This window comes from Rhyacophila brunnea, unplaced genomic scaffold (genome assembly GCF_057557595.1).
Source record: "Rhyacophila brunnea isolate RB1 unplaced genomic scaffold, BYU_Rbru_1.0 scaffold_2, whole genome shotgun sequence".
NCBI lineage: Eukaryota > Metazoa > Arthropoda > Insecta > Trichoptera > Rhyacophilidae > Rhyacophila > Rhyacophila brunnea.
In genome coordinates this window covers 18857686-18871654 of record NW_028232859.1, presented here as the reverse complement: position 1 = coordinate 18871654, position 13969 = coordinate 18857686, and positions in this window count along the sequence as shown.

Genomic DNA, 13969 nt, shown 5'->3' with positions numbered 1-13969 from the left:
CGCTGACTTTTACGTAATTATATTAACTTCTTTTAAGATAAAAATACTTACATCTTTTTGTTAAACACCTTATTACATAATTTCGTCTGCCTAGTGGTACTTAGCATATAAAATAATTTCTTGATCTATAATATTATACCTGAATAAAATACTATAACCTAAGTAAATAATGTTACTTAAGTTAATACTGTTATAATTAGCAAAGAAACAGTATTTATCTATAACGATAATGTATTACTTATCAATTATTGCTTTCAATTTAAATCGAATCTTAATAATTATTTTGATTTGATCAATGGTCGTTATTATATGTTAGGTTTTTGAATGGGCAATTATAACTCTGCTTTATATATTTGTACGTTCTGTCATTTCATTCCCTTTGGTATCTCTTTGAGTCATATTTAATATTAGCGTATCAATTCTGTGTTTTTCCTATTATATAATAATATATAAGTATGTACCTCATTTATTATTATCATTAAATTCAAATAATTTCAAATATGTACATTGAAAAGTTAGATGTTATTATTATAATATTTACTCTTTTGAGAGAAATAATTTAATATTATCGTATAAAGTGTGTGTACCTAATACAAATTACATTCCTTATAATATCATCAAAGTTAATTTTTTGATGAATTTTGATGAACTTATTTCATTATTATATTAAATTAATATGTATTTTTACACACTTTACATTGGTATTCTAATATTTGAACTGAATTAAAATTATATTTAACTTATGTTTTGTACTACCTATTCCATTTGAGTCATTTTTTGCGACACATGTTTCATCTTTCAGCATCGTGAAGCACACTCATTAATGGTAAATTAACACTGACATTTACCATTGGTGAATATGCATAGTGTCTGAAGATACTGAAAGGGCAAACTTGTATTGTAAAAATGACATAATTACAATTTAAATTCAAATTACATCAAGAATCTAACCTCAGTCCATTTCTTTTTGAAGTATATTCATTTTGAGGCAGATTTTACAGTATTATGATAATAGTTTTGAAACAAGTTTGAAGAAAACCATTGTCATTATATTAGATAAGGTTAGTTTTTGATATCCTACAGCTTTTTTAAAATGCTATTTCTCTATGAATTCAAAATAATATATTATGGTTAAAACCTACGGCAATATGTATTTCAACTAAATTAATATACTATATATAATTATATTATAAAATAATATATCAATTTATCTAAATTTCAGTAGTTACTAGTTATCAATAAATACTGTAAAAGTTAAAATGGGCAAATAATTATATTCGAAATACATAAGCATCCTCAACATACGAGAAATGGATGTTGTAAATCCACCAGGATAAGTTGTTCGCTGAGTGAGGGCGTCATATGCTAAATTTGCCATAGAATTCAATACGCTTTATACTGTGATGAGTTTAGTTCTTAATTCTAATACCTGGCGATTTATTACGGTATATCTATAGTAATTTATTCAACTTATTGGATCATTGCAATGGACAAAAGCACACTGCCAAAACTATATGCAATAAGACTCAGCGCTAATGGAAATGAAATAGAAAATTTGGGAACAATTATAGATTTAGAGGAATGTGTTTTTTTTTTCACTTGAATTTGTTCACGTAATTTTGAACCGAGTTGCGAATTTATTATTTCTCAAAAGAATTGCATCCTTCTCACTATGTCATAAATGCATTATTTATTTTGTTATTAAATTTGCGTAAATATGAATTTATATTATTTTATCAACATAATATTACATAAAAATGATTATTACTCTCGTTTAACGTTTTGAGTGGAATATTATTTACCCAAACGTATGCTGTTTGTAAGTAGGTAGGTATCTACGTAAATAAAATAAGTAGATTTTTTTAAATTGGCATCATGGTACAACATCGCAGAGTCAACTTATTTATGTCTGACATGTTTGCCGCCAAAATAAACATGCCCCGTAAAATGGGTTGTTAATTTTGTGAATTCACTTTCACGCAGTATGTAACATGTTTTCTGGGTCATTACTTTAGTATGTTGACCCTTGGAATTGATAGGTGCCTTCTAATTAACATTTAGTTCTGAGTTCTTTCACTAATACATTATAGGTATTAAAAATAGTAACTATGTCGAAAAAAACGAGAATATTTGCATTTTTTGTTAACCTTCTTTTTTATTCTTCTTGGAAAATGTTAATGACAACAATTTATGAACTTTTTGTATTATTTTTCTCGTAAATTACCTTTAATAACTGTTTTATATTATGAAAATGTACTTTAAAATAATATAATGAAATGAAATATTATGTGAAAGAAACATTTATTTTCATAGCTATAATATTAGGTACATTAAGTTAGTGATCAATGAACTGCTTGTAATTCAATATCATATTATAACCATTTTCTCAGTATTTTATTAAAAAAAAATTACATATTATCCGCAAGAAGCAAACTCAACGAAGATGGACAAAACACTCATCTGACTAGCAAAATTTGTGTGTTACAAATGCATTTTTTCCATTTTTATAACATTTATTCTTTGAAGGGTGTTACAATATATTTTTACATAATATATTTATTTGTTTTTCAATTTGGTTTTGACGTTTAGACAGACTGCAACACAGCTCTATTGTATCTTTAACTGTTCAAATTTATTTTTGTTTTACGTTTATTATGCTTTTTGACTATTTTTAAATCTTCTCATTTTTTTCTTTGTCTCAATGATGTAACTATTAATATGCAACACATGGACTGCTATTAAAGTACAATCAAAATAACTATATGTATGATATTACGTGAATGGTACAATTTGGACTAAACTTTTAAATTATTCACCATGGTAACCAACCTCTTACGGGGAGTGGAGAAATAAAATTACTATTATAAATCATGAGTATATTGAATATTCAACAATGGTCCCAATACTCGGTGATAGTATTGCAACTGTCATAAAAGAAAATGTATTAAGCCGTTTATTTATTTATTTATTCAGAAAACAGTTTTATGACATAAAAGTTATTTTTATATATGACGCTATCTACAAATGAAGATTTGTAGGTAAATTACTTATAATTAATAAGTTATATCGAAAAATATGATTACCAATATTTACAGGAATATAAAACAATACCTCAGTTTCATACTATAAATTTCATCGTAATTAACTAGTACATCGGTAGCTTAAAGATTAAAGTAGGTACTGCACATGAAGTACAAAGTATGCAATAAATATTATGGCGAAAACGACGTTGTTACGATAGATAATAATATTGTAATTTAGAGAAAGTACTCACAAATATTTAAATTGCTGTAAAAAAAAGTAATAATACTTTTTGCAATGCTGAGAGATTTGATGTCATTGTTTTTATATTGATAATGGATCCTAAAAGTTGAACTTTGCAACTTTTTGGCCATTTTGATACGTATGTACCTAATTGCTAACAACCGGAATTTTAAAGTCTAGCTGTAGCAGCTTGTTTCGTTAAAATAAACGCGAAACTGATAAATTCGTGATGATTTATATCATCAAAAGTATGTATATATACAATTAAGCCGATAAATTAAATTTCATATTGTACACAGTGTCCACTGAAATTAATCATTTATTTGTCAATCTATCATATTATATTTCTAAGTATTGATTTTTTAACTTATTTTTTTCCAGATATATAATATGAAGTATCCTGCAGTGGAGATATTATTATCTTATCGTGACAGTTTATTTGCAAAAAAATATTTCCAGCCATCTCCTGTTACCTACATTTTTATATGACTGAAAGTCGGAAGAATGAAATCATTCATAAATACATACCCATAATATCTTGATTCAGATTGATACAGATTGATTAAAAATAAATATATTCGTAAACATCCAGGGAACCACTTCGTCAAGTGCTCACCCTCTTGAATCTGCCATAAGTTAGATACTGAAAAATATTTCAATCAAAATGAAGATTATTCTTCATTTCTTTCCATTTTCATTGCGCTAAGGGAGGGGAGTTAATGGGAAACATTAAAATCAAAACAAAGCATATTTAAATTGTGATTTTTCTCCGTTATTGTTCTTTCTAAATGTCAAAAGTTGATTCGTTATTATTTTGTAATAGGAATTTTAAATTTACCCTGTTTCGAATGGAGAGTTTTTATTAATCAACTCAATTTTACCGACAGAATTTTAATCTAAAACCTTTTACGATTCACTCATCCAAAGAACTCTTTCATTTTTTTAATTAATATTTGTATTGAATAATTGTATTAACTACCTAATTTTAGATTACGTTCTTTTGTTAACCAATAAATAATAAATAGTAATTGCATTATCTGGAAAAAATGTATGATATTATATTATATCTACTTATATTACTTATATGTATTTTTTTGTATTATATTATTTAACTGCTAGGCTGTATAGTTTTCTACAATAAATTGATATATTTTAATTTTTTAAGCAAATTTAAATAAAGTATTAAATAGTATCGCCCATAATGTCGTGGGTTCCAGGATTGAATCATATGTCTGGCGAGTATAAACATTGTTTTTCAATTTGTGTTTGGAGTCAGAGTATGGACCTAATACGGTTGAGCAAGTGACTCATATTATCAATTTTTCGTAAAAAAAAATCCGTTAATACAAACTTTCACTTATATGATCATATATGGATTAGATATGTCGGTCGGATATGTCAGTGGTCGGCAAAATTCATTAGTCAAAAGAGCCAAATATCAACAGTACAACGATCGAGATTTCTTTTGAGAGCCAAATATCTTATACTGAAATTATTTAATATGTAGGTACACTGGATAAAACTTGATATCATACTTAATAATGATCTTATTTATTGATAAAAATTTAATTATAAGTAAGGTATCAATAGAATTAAATCATGGCAATGACTGACAAACACTCAATGTGAATAATGGCCTTGCATCTCCTTGCAAAGTTTGGGTAAATCAAGTACTTGTATGGTGATGTTTTTAATTTTAAGCACGATTCCAGGTTCTCATCAATAAGACGACTTCTCTATTTACTTTTGATTTCCTATGTTATAAATTTCTTTACTAACCACAAAACACGCAATTTTAACATTGATGGAAGATTGTATTCAGTAATTAAATACAGAACTTGATTTTTCTTGACTCTTCTAAAGTTCCTCAACTGCTATCTTCCTTGAATCACCGACAGGATATTTAGTGCTAAATGACGCGTGTTTAGTTGTAAAATGTCCCTCCAAATTTAACTTCATGTTTTGCGCCAATTTTTCCCGACATATAATACAGGTCAGTAGGTTATTTTTAAGTTTTGAATAAATGCGAATGTCTCGGTCCATTCAACTTTAAATTCACGGTTTTCGTCATCCATTTTTCCTTGCTTCTTCTTTGTAGCCATGTCAAATGGGGCAGAGGGCATTTGTGGTAGAGCCGCACTCAAGGAGCCAAAGAGCCGCATGTGGCTCGCGAGCCGCGGTTTGCCGACCACTGGACTATCCCATATATTATTTTAATGCAATTTCTAGCTAATTGCTTTTCAAAATGAACATTTAGTAATGATTGTCATTTTTCTTTTCTTTCGACCATGTCCGAATTACATTTTATAAAATAAAATTAAAATTTCAAAGCAATCAGTTGAGATATAATATCGTTCAAAACTATTAATAAATAACCGGAATATAAAATTTCTTTACATTTTTATTATTATTAATAATAATTACAATGTAATATTTTTTTTATTTTGTTAACTGTCAATTCATGGTGGAACTGCATTGTATTATTGTTTTAATTTAATAAAACACTACAAATTAAATTAATTAATATTATATACATTATATATATTACATGAATTAATATTAAATACTACAAAAAAATGGGTCTTATTAAATTAAAACAACAATACCATGTAATATTATATCCACAACTTAAAAATATTAAGTGATGAAGAGTTCGTATACTTATTATTTATCATTTTACTGTGAAAATAAAAATTGAGTTACATAAACATATTATTGTGTGTGTTGTGGGAATACAACTTTTGTTTGTCAATAAACCTACAAAATGTGTCATTATTTTCCCAACGAAATCATACAATCCATGGCAGGTTGCGTTGTATGTTTATTGTATTTAAATAATCCAAATTCAATAAAATTTGTATCAGAGAATGTATTTAAAATTTTCTGCTTTCCCGTAACAAGCGTATATTCTCGTAATTTCATCAAATTTTTGGTTTTACGAGGTGTGTTTCTAGCATTTACGTTGTTAAAATAACGTTTATTACGCCTGTAAAAATAAATGTCTTGCAGTAATCCTTATTGTTGTGAGCTCAAATAACTTTATGTAATACGTAGTAAGCTTCATCTTAGAGAGCCTATATACTAGGTTAATATCATTCTGAATAGAGCTTTCAATAATAATTATTGCTTTGTGCTCATGGCTCTTTTATTGTTCATCATACAATGACTATAATATAATGTCTTGAAATTTCTTAAAGATATCCCAATTAATCCTGTTTGTAAATTTAAATCGACATTTGAATCGAAATTTATATATTTGTAGATTATAAAAAATATTAAAAAAAACAATTACCTACCTTAATGTTGTCATTTTTCTCGGTGGAAAATCATCATATTATTTAAAATATAACACAATATCCACTACTTATTCATTATAATTTGATAAAGATTTGAACCAGTTTTGTCTACTTCAATGAAATATTCTCTAAGCTAACTACATTTTATTGGCTAATTTTATCATTCAAATTCATTATCATCATATTATTAAATTTCAATAAATGTTATGGAAGATTTTTGATTATATTTTTGATTGAATATACAATAATATCAACTAGGCTACGCCCACAATGACCTATAAGCTTAATCCTTGGACTAAAACATCATGAAAACCAGGTTTGAATCCTGGGTTTGGCAAATACACATTGTTTTTCAATTTATATCAAAGTATAATAGACCTAATAGATTGGGCAAGTGGCTAACATCTCCCATACTCTGATTCATGTACAAATTAAAAAACAGTGTACTTGCCAGACCCATGATTCTAACCTGGGACCCACGATGCCATAGGCCGATGCTTAAGCCGTGCGGCCATCGCGGGTGACGATAAATTATACTTTTGTAATAGTTTGGCAGATGTTTACAGTGCGGTAATTGCACATCGAGTGAGTAGATTATCAAAAATTTAGTTTGGGTTATCCAAGAGATTTAAGGATATCTCATTATATTAGAGATAGGGTGCTGTAATCGACCTTAGGCAACACACATACCAATCAAACGAGTAGAACATTATAAATGAGAAAAAACCATCAACTAAGCGTCGGCGTTTGATAAATTATCGAGACTCTACATAGATTCCGCCAGGCTGTAGCAACGACTCACAGATAAGGAGAAGATATATGATAATATTGATAGGTGGTTCTGCCACTTGGTAATATTTGTTACTTAATACTACTATTATAATATAGATGGTTATAATAACGATATCACAGTTTTTATAATTATCGACATATTTAGTTAAGTTGAATTCATAAAGCATCATTTATCAACTCAGTATTATGTGTATCTATCTCACATAATATGTAAATTTGATATATTGTCATAGTATCATAGTAATACAATTATTCACTTAAAATAATATATTGTTTTCTATTTACAAAGTAGCACAAAAATATAATATAAGTTTTGTTCTAAACGTACAATATACCTAACTCAGTTACGAGTACAATGCCGTTTTGCTTCAACCGGAGTGCAATTTGTCAGGATGCAAGCACGTAATTTAGTGGCCCGAAGTCGATCAATAATTTAAAGGCAATATATTGCATTGCTTTGTGAAGGTTGAATGTATTGTGTTTTTGTCTTGATTATTGCTATTTGATTTTCTATAGCAGTGGTTTTCAAACTCAATAAAGATGTAAGCTACTTTTAGAAATTGAAATTGTCTGGTGAGCTACGTATACATATTCCTTTTTTATAATTATTTATCATCATCCTTTATAGTACTTACATAACAATATTATATTACTTAAAATAAATTATGACATCGGACTTCCAATAAAACATAAAATGCGTACATTAATTATGTATTTATATACAAAATAATAATAGAAAAATATCTTGAAATAAGTGTAAGTAAAAGTAAAAATAAATAGTGAAAAGAATGGCATTCACTTTCCTCCACATTTTTTCTTCCCATTTGAATGCAATTATCATATGTACATCTGTGAGTCTGTTTCTACTTTAACCATCTTTATAGTGGAAAACGTTGATTCACATAAGAAGGTAGAACAAAACAATGCATTGATTTCATTTCGGAGTCCAATAATAAAATTTGAGAGGCAAATTCATAGATATGATAAAATACACTACGCGGGCTCCCAAAAATGCCTTCGCAAACTACTCGTATCTTGCGAGCGACCATTTGACGATCACTGATCTATATTATATTGTAAAAATAAGAACTGAATATTTGTGTACTTTATAGTATAAATTAATGAGTGTATCATATCCATACTATAATAATGGAGATATTTTCTTTCAGCTCTTGAAATACAAAAAACTGCTTTATAAAAATATACAAATGGAGGTAGACTTGAATTAAATCTTGTAAATAACAGAATATAAAGGGGTTATTATCATGGAGTATGTGTAATAATTCTGTTGTGATTAATTACTACGTAAATTGTAAAATTTGACAATATACTAAATTGATACAATATTTTAAATCGGAGGTTTTTGTACCTAATTAATTATATTTAAATTGGTGTGGCATATCTATATATATATCTATATATATAAAAGAAAGTCGGGTTAGTTACACCATTTATAACTCGAGAACGGCTGGACCGATTTTTACGATTTTTGATTTGTTGGATTTGTCTCAGCCCCGAATAGCAGAATAACTATTAAAACATCGAAAAAATCACAGAAAAGAAAATTATGAATAAAATTAATTTTTCATACATTTTGTATCGAACGGCTTTTGACTGATATCAATGGATTTAAACGATGGATCTCGCTCATACGAAAACAAAAGAAAATTACAAAAAAAAACTAAATCCGTATACAACGCCATCTCTGATACATGACAGACAATAAACAAGAAACAAACAAACAAAAGAAAGTATGAACATGGCGTTTTTGACAGTTGATTCAGTTCAGCCTCAGATAATACCGAAAGACTTTGTTATAGACAAATAGCGATCTTGATCGTGATTTTCAAACGATAAGTTGCCTTCTAAAATGTTCACTTTCTGAGGTTATGAAATTTTGCGTATCGATAATTGCTTCATTATGTATTTTTGAATTGTGTGATTAATTTTCCAGTGTTATTTACAATGCCGCGAGCCAGAAGATCTAATCTATCTATCTATATAAAACAAAGTCGGGTTAATTACACCATTTATTTTATAACTCAAAAACGGCTTGACCGATTTTTTTGATCATTAATTTGTTGGATTTGTCTCTGCCCTGAATAGCAGTATAATTATTAAAACATTGGAAAAATTCACGGAAAAAGAAATTATGAAGAACATTCATTTTCTTATAGATTTCGTATGGAACGGCTTTTTTGATGATGTCTATTGATGATATAGAACTGATTGACTGATTTCGATGATTTTTTTTTGTTCGTAGTAAGAAAATCACAAAAAAAATCCGTATAAACCGCCATCTCTGATACATGAGTATTGCAATTCAGTAAAGTACATCAAATATATCTGCAAATATGTCACCAAAGGCAGCGATATTGTGGTTTTTGGCGTTCAAACTCCCAATACCAACGATGAAATCATGCACTATCAAGTTTGTCGATATGTGAGCTGCAATGAAGCGATTTGGCGTATTTTCTCATTCCCCATTCATGAACGTCATCCCACTGGTGTACATTTGGCGGTGCATCTGGAGAATGGTCAACGAGTTTATTTTAATGCATCGAATGTTGCTCAACGTGCTGTAACACCTCCAGCGACAACATTGACCAGTTTCTTTTCAATTTGTCAAAGCGATTCGTTTGCACGAACGTTGTTCTACTCTGAGACGCCACGTTATTAGACTTGGAACGCTTCATCGAAGAAATTTCAACGTCGTAAGCAAGGCGATGCGGTTCCTGATCATCCGGATGTGCATTCTAATGATTCTCTTGGTCGCATTTACACAGTTCATCCGAAGTATGACGAATGCTTCTACTTGCGGTTGTTGATGGTAAATGTTCGTGGGCCGACATAATTTGAATCACTTCGAACTGTCAATGGTGTAGTGTATCCAACATTTTGTGCTGCATGTCAACAGCTCAATTTGCTTGAAAACGATATTCATTGGGACATGAAAATCGCTATAGCAATTGGTTTTGCATCTCCAAGTCAGATACGCACATTATTTGCTATCATTATTTTGACATGCTTCCCATCAAATCCACCTAAACTGTGGAACAAGTACAAGGATGACATGTCAGAAGACATTTTACATCGAATTCGTGTCGGTTCAGAGAATCCCGATCTCAAAGTGAATGAGGAGATACATAACCAGGCTTTGCTTTTGATCGAAGACATGTGTTATCTCATGTGCGGCAGTTTGTTAGTCAAGTTAGGAATGCCAACGCCACATCGTGGAATGAATGACGCTTTTAATCGAAAATTGGAACGTGAACGTGAATATGATCGAGATGCATTGAACCTATAGGTTCGATCAAATGTACCAATGTTGAACCCCCAACAGAAGGAAGTGTACGATACGTTAATGAAGGCAATTGATGATGGACATGGTGGTTTATTTTTCCTCGATGCGCCTGGTGGAACTGGGAAGACATTTCTCATGTCATTGATTTTGGCCACTGTTCGTGCGAGATTCGAAATTTTTGTAGCAGTTGCTTCTTTTGGGATAGCGGCCACGTTGTTCGATGGATGCTGAACGGCTCATTTAGCGTTGAAATTGCCGTTAAACCTTCAAACGACTGAAACACCGACAAGCAGTAATGCGAAACACTCAGAAATGGCCAAAGTTTTGGTAGCAAGTAAAAACATCACCTGAGATGAATGCACAATGGCGCACAAATGCGCATTGGCAGCACTCAATCGAACTATGAATGATCTGCGAAATTACTCAAGATGTTTTGGTGGCGCAATGATTCTACTATCTGGCAATTTCCGCCAAACACTACCAGTCATTCCAAGATCGACCGCTGCCGATGAAATGAACACTTGCCTCAAATCATAGACTCTGTGGCGCTATGTGAAGAAACTTCAGCTGACGACAAACATGCGAGTTGCATTGCTAAACGATCCATCTGCCGAAAAGCAATTGCTGACTATCGGTAACTGCCGTGTTTCTGTCGACGAATCGAACGGATTGATTTCGTTTCCGCTGAATTTTTGAAATTTCGTCTCAGCGAAGGATGACCTCATCAATAAAGTGTTCCCGAACGTCATTGCTAACCACAAAAATCACAATTGATTGAGTGAACGAGCAATTTTTGCGGCAAAGAACAAAGATGTGGATAACTTAAACTTCACAATTCAAAATCAAATCGTTGGTGCAATACATTCCTTCAAATCTATCAACTGTGTAATAAACGAAGACGAAGCAACCAACCATCCAAATGAATTTTTAAACTTATTGGATCTGTCTGGCTTGCCACCGCACAATTTACAACTGAAGATTGACTTGGTAGTTATCATGCTTTGAAATCTGAACCAACGAAAACTATGTAATCTATTTCATTTTGATTTGATTTTTGCACATTTATTGAACTTAATTCATTTTGAGTATTTTAATTCAGCTAATAAGTTAACACAAGATTATTGATTCTGAGGCGGTACGAAGTTCGCCGGGTCAGCTAGTAATAGATAACTGTGGACTTTATTTAACTATGCGGCATATTAATAGAAATGAACAGAAAATATTAAAAATCATTTAACAGCAATACATCTGAAGTTTTTACCAGCTTGACGACGATATTATTTTTTTTTTTTTTTGATATATCTATAAAACCTATAATTAATACATTATTATAGTTAATATTCATACTAATTGTGTAGAGATATTTTAACATTTATATTGACTAACTTACTGTAGAATCATAATATTACTAACACATACATATTATTTATTCTTAAATTATTGAATTGAACGTCATTGTGATGACCAATTGTATATAAAAGTATTACTTACTATTCTTATTTTCGTATAAATATATTCTATGAATAGAGAAGACTTAAACATTGTTATAAAATAATAATTTGAATATTTTATTACTGCAAAAATCTGCGTTTTGTTGCCGTCTGGGAAAGCTATGAAACTTGAAATTCAAATTCACGCTGACATCTTTTGGTACTCAGCAAAAGTGCAATGGGCGTCATTTTGGGTGTGCTTACCAGAATATTTTAGCACATAACACTTTATACCCATTTGGGATGATGCATATTCATGGGCTATTATTTACCTCGGCCACGTTCACAATGCGATGCATTTGTGTATAATATATTTATTATAATACAAACTCACTCACTCACGACTAAACAATTGAGTCGATGTAAGTGAAATATTATAAAGAACAATAATTTTTTGAACACTTAGTTTTAAGTTTTATAAGGCAAAAAGGCGTAATTGTTAATTTTTAACCTTACAGAAGAGCGATTTGATTTTTCCATTGATTAGTTTTATTGATTTTGTTATCATATACTTATTACTAACTACCCTAACAAAAGTAATTCTGTAATCGTTATAAAATAACTCTTTTTGATACACTTTTGAGACACTGAACATAACATGTTAATCAATTTAACCCTATAAATAAACATTATGGTTGGGCCATTTATATTCCCATTCCACTCCTTATCTCCTCAGCCACCTCCTAATTCCCAGTGTTGTTGTCACCAGACAATCAATAAGCAATTACGAGTCATAAGAGACGATGTTACAAAGAACATGGAGTTGCATCTCGACAGCGGACGCATGCGGGCTTCTAATAGCTTTCCGTCGCTTAAGTGATTGACTCAATAGATACAGACTTATTCATAATATATCATCATCATTCATAGACCTTCACATTATAATCCATAGAACTGTGTCACAAAGTGCGTGAGTGTACGAACCGGGTGACCCAAAACTACAACACCGCGCGAGCGAAAGTTGAAACCAGACTACGGAGCCATCATATATAATCACAAAGGTCAGTGTCTGGCATTCTGTTCCATCGCTCCCACCCCTAGAACCGACCTTTTCATCTTCCCTTAAAATAATTACAGTCCACTTAAAAAAGCTCAACCACATTATTAAACTCAAAAAAAGCTATTCTAAAATGTTATTTTTTATTAGTATGCATACAAAATACATACGTAAAATAAATACATAAGTACATACTTATATGAAAAAATAAAGGTACCTTGACTTGCCAACATTTAAAAAAAACAGAAGCTGCTATTTTCCATTCCAGACCTCTACTATAAACCTTCCATTGGTATTCATAATAAAATTGTACTTACTCACAAAAACTACACAAAATTTTACTATAAACAAAAATATGAATATAAGTACTCTTTTTCGGTACACGCCATGGTCGTTGCTAGGGCTGCTTCGTTGGATTGCAGCTTGTCGCCTACGCCATATCCGGGCGGCGCAAGTAGCAGACAATCATGGCGTGTTCCATAGATCCCTCAGCGTTACATTGAAGGGGCATCTTCGCAGTCTTCAATGCAAAATCCAAAGAAGTAGATTACAAATGAACAAATTGCGTTTATGTATATAATAAAATATGTTATTTTTTAATTATTTGATTTATTCTACTTTATATTCATCATTTTACGCGTTTCTATATTGAGTATCCTGAATTATCTCAGCATAACATCGTTTTTATACAAAGTATACAAAAAATAATCCTACATAAAATAAAAGGTGAAATGAAGTGTGATACGAATTTCGGATTATTTTCAAAATAAAAATAAGATATTATATTATCTTCTAATCTAATCTATTTCAAAATATACTTAATAAA